This window comes from Sarcophilus harrisii, chromosome 2 (assembly GCF_902635505.1).
Source record: "Sarcophilus harrisii chromosome 2, mSarHar1.11, whole genome shotgun sequence".
Classification (NCBI taxonomy): Eukaryota; Metazoa; Chordata; class Mammalia; order Dasyuromorphia; family Dasyuridae; genus Sarcophilus; species Sarcophilus harrisii.
In genome coordinates, this window is record NC_045427.1 from 651,162,985 (window position 1) to 651,172,318 (window position 9,334).

Sequence of the window (9,334 nt, forward strand, 5' to 3'; positions counted from 1 at the left end):
ACACGCTTCAGGTGGGTGGTGAGCTGGCCCTAGAATGGACACTTCTGGGGGCTTGTGGGAAATTGCTCAGTGCTTTCAGTGATTCCCAAACTCCCTGCTAAAGCCCATCTTTTCAGCCCCAGTATTGTCCCATGATTCTGGATAGTTGTGAGTCATGTGATTGAGGGAATGCCCTACTTTTTGAAAAATCATGATTTGAAATGTCAAAAAGGATAATAGAAAGACACAGGGGGAGGGCTGTGAATAGCCTGAAGCATATTTTCAACAAAAATTTGGCCATATTGGGGCAGCTAGGGGGTGCAGTGGGTAGAGCACCAGCCCTGAAGTCAGGAGGACCTGAGTTCAAATGTGGCCTCAGACACTTAACCCTTCCTGACTGTGTGACCCTGGGCAAGTCACTTAACCCCAATTGCCTCAGCAAAACAAACAAACAAACAAACAAACAACAACAACAACAAACAACAACAACAACAACAACAACAAGCAACTGCGCTATAAGAAATGGTACATAAGACTGTTAAGGACTATGGCCAGGTGAAGGGTCAAGTCAATTCTCCAAGAGCCTCCACAGCTGTGAATCATAAACTTGAAGGAGCTGCGGGGGCAGCCGTTGCTGACACAGGTGTTGCTTGTGGACTGGAATGAAATAAATAGGAGGCAGAGGGAGGCAGGCAGAGTTCTCTCACTCTCCTTGTATCATGTCACCCTCTCACAAGAAGGGGTCCGTTCTCCCGGTCTGAATTGGCAGCCACTGGCAGGTGGCTCCCATGACATCTGGCAGACACTAGAAGGTGGCTCCCGCGGCTCAACAGAAGACATCGTGAGTCCTCCCAGAAAACGAGGTGGGTCAGTCGCAGAGAAAGAGGGAGGAATCGAGGTGTTTCTGGCAGAGGCAGTCGTCTCATGTTTAAAAATCAAGGCGCAGGCTATTGGCGTAAATCCAAGCCAGTTCCAAGGACTTATGAAGTTCCAGAGAAAGAACTGGTAGAGTCTGAAAGCAGATGAAAGCAGGCTATTTTTCATCTTTTTTGTTGTTTTTTTCCCCCCACAATATAACTAACATGGATTTATATTTTGCTATATTTCATATATATAATGTATATCAAATTGTTTACCATCTCAGGGAAGGGGAAGGGAGGGAGGAAAAGAATTAGGAACTCAAAATAGTTTTAATGTTAAAAAATAGTTTTAAATACAATTGGGGAAAAGAAAAATATTATTTTAAAAAAATCACAGAAAGGATTCTGATTCTCTGGGTAGCTCTTTTGTGTAAAGTATCTAAGGGCATGGACAAGAATCACCTTTAGTGAAAGGCATAAATAGGTTTTGATATGTTCTAGAAAAGACCATATCAACAGTCATAAAGTCATGGATTCACTCAGTCTGTAACTTAGCGATGTACCAGCTTTTAGACACAGAGGACATAAAGATCCCAAAGGAGAATGATTCTAACTTCTGAGGAGCTTACGCTCTATTGCTTCACCAGAATATCAAAGGAAGGGTTCTGGTTCAATCTGCCTTGTCAAAATGGCAGACCCTAATGGGCAAAGACCTTTTTAGCCTTGTAAAGTGATTTGCATGCAGTTGGTGCTTAATAAATGCTTTATGTGTTGAACTGAATGATTATCAGATGTACTAGAAGATTTGACTGATGAGGGCCTTATTTGACTGATGAGGGCCTTATTCCTAAAGCAGCTTATTTTACTTTGGAACAAATCTTGAGATGAGGAAGCTTTTCCATACATCGAATTTCTCTACATCTTCCTCATTTCTCAAAGAGCTTAGTGTTTGTTTGAAGAGTGACCTTGAAATTCACGGAAGTGGAATAATGCTTAACAGTGTGTGCAGCCTCTATGGTCAGCTCTGGCAATTCCACATAACTGGATGGTGACACAGTCTTGCCAGTTCATTTTCCACGGGCTTTTCTTTAGTCTTTTAACTAATTATTTTTAACAGGAACAATTTCCATTTGTAAGAAAAACCAACTCCTGCCCAGTCAGAGCTGCTATGATGCTCAGAAATTGGAGGGGGGGAGTTTATTTTTCTTTCTTTCTTTCTTTCTTTTTTTTTTAACTCTCTAAAAGCTTAAGTTCTTTTTTTTTCCCCAAAAAACTTTATTTTCAAGACACATGCAGGGATAATTTGACAACACTGACCCTTGCATAGCCTTGTGTCTCAGATTTTCTCCTCCTTCCCCCCAACCCTTCTCCTAGATAATTCAATATATGTTAAACATGTTAAAATGTGTTAAATTCAATATGTATAAACATGTTTATATAATTCTCTTGCTGCACAAGAAGAATTGGATCAAAAAAAAGAAACTAAATGAGTAAAAAAACAAAATGTAAGTGAACAACAACAAAAAGAGTGAGAATGTTATGTAATGGTCCACATTCAGTTCCCACACTCCTTTCTCTGGGTGTAGATGGTTCTCTGTCACAAGATCATTGGAAGTGGTTTGAATCATCTCATTGTTGAAGAGAGCCACGGCCATCAGAATTGATCATCATGTAGTCTTCTTGTTGCTGTGTATAATGATCTCCTGGTTCTCTGCTCACTTCATTCAGCATCAGTTTGTGTCAGTCTCTCCAGGCCTTTCTGAAATCATCCTGCTGGTCATTTCTTATAAAACAATTATATTCCATAACATTCATTCATATACCACAGTTTATTCAGCCATTCTCCAACTGATGGGCAGCCACTCAGTTTCCAGTTTCTGGCCACTACAAAGAGGACTGCCACAAACATTCTTGCACATGTGGGTCCCTTGCCCTCCTTTATCTCTTTGGGATAGAAGCCCAATATAAACACTGCTGGATCAAAGGTACAAACAGTTTGATAACTTTTTGAGCATAGTTCCAAACTGCTCTCCAGAATGACTGGATCCTTCACAGCTCTACCAACAATGTATTAATGTCTCAGGTTTTCCATATCTAGGGGGGAAACTTTTCAAGGAAATGTTATTTTTAAAGTTTTCAATCTGTGTGTCATTTGAGCTGCCAAATGTTACACATTAAAGACTTGGGACCATTACTTCTCAGTGACAGTAGAATTGGCCCTTTTGCTGCATGAATTTCAGTATAACTTGTAATTACTCTGGTGGTTGAGAATTATGTTCCCAATTTCCTTCCTCCCTAATTAATTTAATTTAAACATAAGCACCTAGATATTGAGATTCTCAGTTCTGATGATTTGGTCAATTATTTATAATCAGTCAAACTTTGTAGCCTTCATCTTTCCCTTCCTTCCTTCTTTTCTCCTTCTTTCTCCTCTCATTCTTTCCTTCCTCCTCACATTTCATTTTTCCATTTCTTCTTTTTTCTCTTCTTCCCTCCCTCCCTTCCTTGCTTCCTTCTTTCCTTTGTTCCTCCTTCCCTTCTTTCCTTTCTTACTTCCCTTCCTACCCTGGGCAAGATAGGAAGACAGATAGGAAGGAAGGAATGATGGAAAGGAAAGAAGAAAAAAGAAGGGGACAGATATGGTACTGATTTTATATTGGTTCTGCTTGAAGATCTCCAGGGTGGTGAAAGCTTCTACTTGATGTCCCCTTCCCAACCTTCCCTTGCCCGCTGCCAAGGCAGCCCTTCCATTTTGTGACAGAATTATTTGAAAGGTTTTCCTTACATGGAGCCAGAAGCTTCATCCCAAGAACTACCCAAGAACTCAATAGCTCCTTGTTTGGCTCCCTTTTGACCCATTCAATCACTGAGTCTAGCAATTTGTCGCCTGCCCTGGTAGACTCTCATCAATTCTGGACAATGGCAAGCCTCATTCGTGGTCTCTTCCCTTTTTGCCCCTCTCTGCTAAACTCCGCAGCAACCCACTTCTCTCCTTCCTGCCCCATCCTCTCTGGGACGTCCATAGCCCATCCTCAATGTCGGGTCCAACCTGGTCTTCTCTTCAGAGATCCCCTCGGACTTTCTGAGGATCCACTAGCGGTGAGTGAGGTGAGAAGTGCCAGCTGGCTCCTCTTCCTCCAATTCACATGAGCAGTGTTTGACTTGTGGGTGTCTCCTCGGTGCTTTCAGCATTTAATGTCCTATTGTGTACGGTACAATATGCTGGGCACAAGGTGTCCATTGTTTAATTAAAACACTGTTCCTGGCCCTCACTTTTATAGTTTGGGGAGAGATAGTAAGTTAAACTGTGAGACAGAATATTGCATGATATGTATACATAGAGAGCTATATATTGGATTATGGCCTGGAACTTGGAATTTTCATGGGGTTGAATGAAAGAAAGTAGAGTTTTATTTCAGTTGGTTTGTTTCAAATCAATTTTATTTCAAGTCTTTCAGTAGGTGGGAAGGACTTCTTAAGTTACTAAATGTGAAGACCAAGTTAGCACCTGGATACCTTAGAATCAGCTGGAGTCGGGATAAGCAAAAATCCTTGGTCTTTATTCTTGGTCTTTAGGGGTAGAAGTGAATTGGATAGACGAAGGATCTCCATGACTTCTTTTCTCCTCGTCTGCCGCCAAAGTGACCCTGACTTGTCTTACTCCACCTCCTAATCCTTCCCACAATTCTCTCTATACACCAATTATGGAACCAGCACAGGATAGTGGAAAAGGCCATTTTCTAAGCATATGCTAATATGTCCAATTGGTAATTAGCCTTAAGTGTTAGGTTGTCCAGCCCCAATGCATCAACTCAGTTTTAGCCTCTTACAACTAAAATCCCACATCTAAAGGCTGTAGAATTAGGGGGAAAGCCCTTGGATTTGGAGGGGGAGAATTCAGGTTAAGTTCTGTCTCATTACTTAGACCTTGTGCGTTTCCCCATCTGTAAAATGGGTAAAGAGTGTACTAGACAGCTTCTTTGACCTCTTCCAGATTTATTATTGTGATTTTTTTAGAGGGGGAGGAGATCTCAGAAGCCATTTGGTTCAGCCCCTTTATTTTACATATCAGAGCATTGAGGTATTGAGAGAAGAAATGGTTTGCCCAAGATCACCCAAGAAATAAGCATCAGAGCTGGTTTCTGAACCTACATTCTCAGGCTTCAGTCCCCTGGATCTTCCTTGGAGTCACACAGAGCTTTAGTGACTGGCTCATAGGCATGAAGCTAATAAATACCCGAGTCTGGATTTGAACCCATGTCCTTGGATCCCAGACACAGTGCTCCACCCACTATGTCACACTGCTCTGGGCATTTAATATCGGTGAAGGATGCCTTTGTGCCATCTCTTGGCAGATTTATCATCTCAAGAGTGAAACTAAAGGGACTCTGCTGAAGGGTATCATGGAGCCTGAGAGCTCCTGCCTGGGAGCTAGAAAACCTAGTTTTGTACTTTCCAGAAATCTTTTGAGCTCCATGTGCTGGAAGAATGGTTTTCTAGGTCCCAATGGCACTCCGGCTGGCAGCCATCAGCCACACTCCCTTCCCACTGTCATTGGCAGGAGTCCAGGAGAGCACAAATGGCGAGTCTCTGCTGAATTCATTCATTCATTTAAAAGCAGCACTGTACACTTTACAAGAAGGTTTTTATAAACCCGTTTCGAACAGAGGGTTTTATTTTTCATTTTTAAAAGGACGTGGAAAGCCAAACAGACTCGGCAGCAAACGTTCTTCTCGTCTACGTGCTGAATGCCTCATTGAAGGCGGGCTTTTGCCAACTGCGGTCTGGTGTCAGAATTGGATTGAAAGGTTTGGTCGCTCTGTCGAATGTCACAAAGGTGAACGTGTAATCGGCCGGGCTCGTGGGCCCTTGGAGACAGAGAGCCATTGTGTTTGGGCCGGAGCCCCCATGGGCGGGCTAGACTCTGCTGGACCCTGGAACAACACTACTCAAAGTCGGCTATTTTGGATTGTTTGGATTTCACTGCTCTCCTCCATCCCCCAAAGCATTTGCAACTACAGGGACCTCGAAAGCCATCTAGTCCAATGGGATTCTCTGAGAGCGGTCCCCCAGCTTTTACCCAATGCCCTGCCAAGGAACCGCAAGACTTAGAGATGGAGGAGATCTTAAAGATTGCCCTCACATTTTACAGAGGAAGAAACTGAGGCTCAGAAAGACTTTCCCAAAGTCATAGAAGTGCTAAGTAGCAAGGGCCAGGATCCAGTGCTCTTCATTTAGATCTTTCTTTACACTGTGCCATCTCTGGTCCCAGTCTGTTTGCTGTTTCAAAGATACCAGGTGACAAGACAAATGTTTTTATTGTTTTTCTTCAAAATCAGAGTAGGTGGAGAGGGGCATATGGGAAAGTGTAGAAAATCAGAGAGACAGACAGGGGGAGAGACAGACGAACGGATGGGGGGTGGGGTGGGGGGACAGACAGACAGGGAGAAACACCGAGGGAGAGGAATATGAAACTAAATAGGTCTCTCCTAGTTCTCTAAAAGGCTAATGGACATGGGGAGAGTTGGCTCGGTTCTGGTCCCAAGAGGCAATGTTGTTCCCTTATTCATTCATGGCACAGACACTTATTTGGCATGCATGTGGGCCAGGAGCCATGCAAGACCCTGGGATACCGGCAGAGACACAATGTAGACCCAGGCTACACCGGCCAAGCTGGCCAGAGGCGGCCTCTTGGAGAGCAGCTGCCCTGCCCCTCCGTCCCCTCCCTCTCCTCCTCCAGTGGGAACAGCGTGGCGGGGGTGGGGGGTGCAGGGATCTCTGGCTTTGCTGCTGAGCGCCCCGGCGGCCCCAAGGAGAGCGGGCAGAAGCTGCCCTCCCAGCCCCTCTGAACACTAGACCCATTGGCGCCATCTGCCACTCGGTACGGTTGTGCATGGGCCCTGGAAGGCTAATTTGAATCTTGCCTCTTCTACTAGGTCCCTCAGCCAAGACTCTCCCCTTCTGTGCCTCAGTTTCTTTGCCTGTAAGAGGAAAAGCCGGCCCAGGTACATGGGGCAGGCGTGGCCGCTGGCCAGGATTGGGGCCGCTGGTTTTCGCTCTTTCCTAGTCTTCCCCGGCCGAGCATCCCTCTGACGAGCAGCAGCTGCATCTGGCAAACAGGCTGGGCAGGTCCGGGTCCTGCTGCATCATGTTCCAGAGTGTCCCGGCTGCCGTCTCTGTGGGACCCGGAGCGCCTGAGCCCCCGAGGTCAGGCAGATGTTTGGAGAACGGCTCGCCCGGAACAAGGACTGCTCTGTCTCTTTCCAGGGCAACTTGGGGAAAGAAACAGAGCCTGGGTCCCGGCCCTGGCTGTTCTGCCAACTGAATGGCCACGTGGCCTGGGCAGCAGGCGGGGATTGCATCACAGGGAACTAGCACACCTCGGGACTCTCCAGACACAGACAGTTTGCACAGACCCGCAGTGGGAAGTACTGTGTGCCAGTGGCACCGAGGGGTGACATAGTGGCTGTCGGAGCACCTGAGCAGGGCAGAAATCTTCCTTGGGCCCCTCGGCCTTTTCTCCTTCCTGCCAAGAAGACCTACAGTTTTGTGGGCTCCCTCTTCAAACCGAAAGATGATCCAGTCACCCACTTCCCAGGCTTCCACTGCCTCTCACATCTACTCATTTATAGGAGCTTCTGGCTGTCCCTCATCCATAACATCCCGTTCCCATCTCCCTCTCCATCCATTGGCCCACACTGCGCCCCATTCCTGGAAAGGTCTCCTTTCTTACCTAGACTTCCCAGAATTCCTCCACAGAACTCAGAACTATGAGCACAGCAGTAGAGATTTTAAAACTGGCCAGAGCTGTGCTAAGCCTTGGGTCTGGAGGACCGAAGCCGGAGTTCTCCCTCCCTCACCGTCCACCCTCCCGAGGGATGAGGATGGAGATGCACGTTCTCAGGCTGCACGGTTGGAAACTGGTTTGGCCGGATGATGTGCGCTGATGACGAGGGCTCTGTTTTTTATTTACTTGTATTTTTTGTTCTGTGGGTGTGGGAGGGAGAGGTAATACAGGCCTTAAAAAAAGTAAATGATAAAAAATCTCGGCTCAAGCTCTTTCTTCCTCACGAAAACTTTGCTGATTCGGTGTATGTATTGACATGTTGGCTTTTAATTATATTACACGGGTACATTTTTATTTTTCTAAAAGAACACAGGCTCCTTCCAGGCAGGGACACTGAGTATTTTCTTACTTGATATCCCCAGTGCCCAGCCCAGGGCCTGGCTGGCAACTAGTAGACATTAATAAATGTTTGTTCATGAATAGGTTTATTATTTTTCAAGAGTGAGCCAGCTCCAGCTAGAAAAGGTAGCATTCCTCACAGACAGGGAGGTTAGAGGTAGAACACCCAACGATGGGTGATTCAGCCTCTAGGGAAGAGGCTGCCCCTTCAAGCGGTTCCTTCCATTCTGGGAGAGCTCTTGTTGCTACAAATCTGGACTTCTCCCTAATGGCTTCTGTTTTGGCCCAAACAGAGAGTGTGTGTGTGTGTGTGTGTGTGTGATCCTGCTTGGGTAGAACAGCCCTTCAGGTGCTAGGTGACAGTCATCCTCCTGAGCCTTCTCTTCTTTAGTCTATGTCCTTGACCAGTTTTCCAGTGGTATGACCTCAAGGCCCTTCACCAACCTAGCTGCCTCCTTCTGGAGACTCTTTGGCTTTTCACTCACCCTGAACCGAACACGGCCGTCCAGATGCGAGCCGATTGAGGCCCGGTGTACATCGTCCCCACCTGTGTCCTCTCGACCTGCCTTTAAGGTCAGACTAAGGCATTAGTCTAATAGGTGGGAGGGAGCAGTTATGACTGGATCAGATCTGATCCTGGAAAGCCGGAGGAGGTTTGCATAAGACCAGAATTGGAGACCAATTAGGAGACTGCTTTAACGGTGAAGAAAAGGGGTAATGAGACCCAGGATACATGGTGGGAGGGATTTAGAAAAGGGGACAGATTTGAGAGGTTTCAGTTTCCAGGAGAACTTCTAGGTTTGGTAGAAGGAGGAAATGGACTTTAGTGAACACAGAGTTACATTTCCATGGAAGCTTTAGAGGCTCTGGAATTGATGAAGAAAGACAGGGGTTGATGATGGTCAGGGGATGTTTGGGGAGACCGGAGAAACTGGAGGAGGAGAAAGGACTTCCATGGAAGGGCCTGATTAAAAGGGGAACCACTCAAAGTGAGGGGAAAAAGATAAAATTCGAGGGTTAAGGAAAAGTCTTCGTTGGGTAAGCCAGGGAAAGGAGATCAGGCATGGTTGTCAATGCCAAGGAGGGGAGGAGAGAGCTGTAGAGCTGAGTACCTGCCTCCCAAGGCACAGAATCTCTCTGTTCCAAATTCTCCATGCCCCCCACCCAACCCCACCTGCGCCTGAACAAGTTTTCCTGCCCAGTTAGGTATACCATGGCAGCCTAGTCCCCTCTGAGTGGGCTCTGAGGGGAAATGAAGCTCTTCCTGACAGCTGGCTTCCATCCGCCTCTGGGTGCCTGTCCCCACTTC

The 9,334-nt window shown here is 46.2% G+C and overlaps 1 long non-coding RNA gene across 2 annotated transcripts; it reads left to right on the forward strand.

The window, feature by feature from the left end:
* Positions 1-434: 434 nt before the first annotated feature.
* Positions 435-7,887, forward strand: LOC116422004. Of its 2 annotated transcripts, none has more exons than XR_004232611.1 (3): positions 435-842; positions 3,817-3,947; positions 5,533-7,887. It is a non-coding gene; the product is annotated as an uncharacterized LOC116422004 (long non-coding RNA). The 2 variants fall into 2 exon arrangements; XR_004232612.1 differs by having other exon boundaries at positions 3,817-3,938.
* The last annotated feature ends 1,447 nt before the right edge of the window (positions 7,888-9,334 follow it).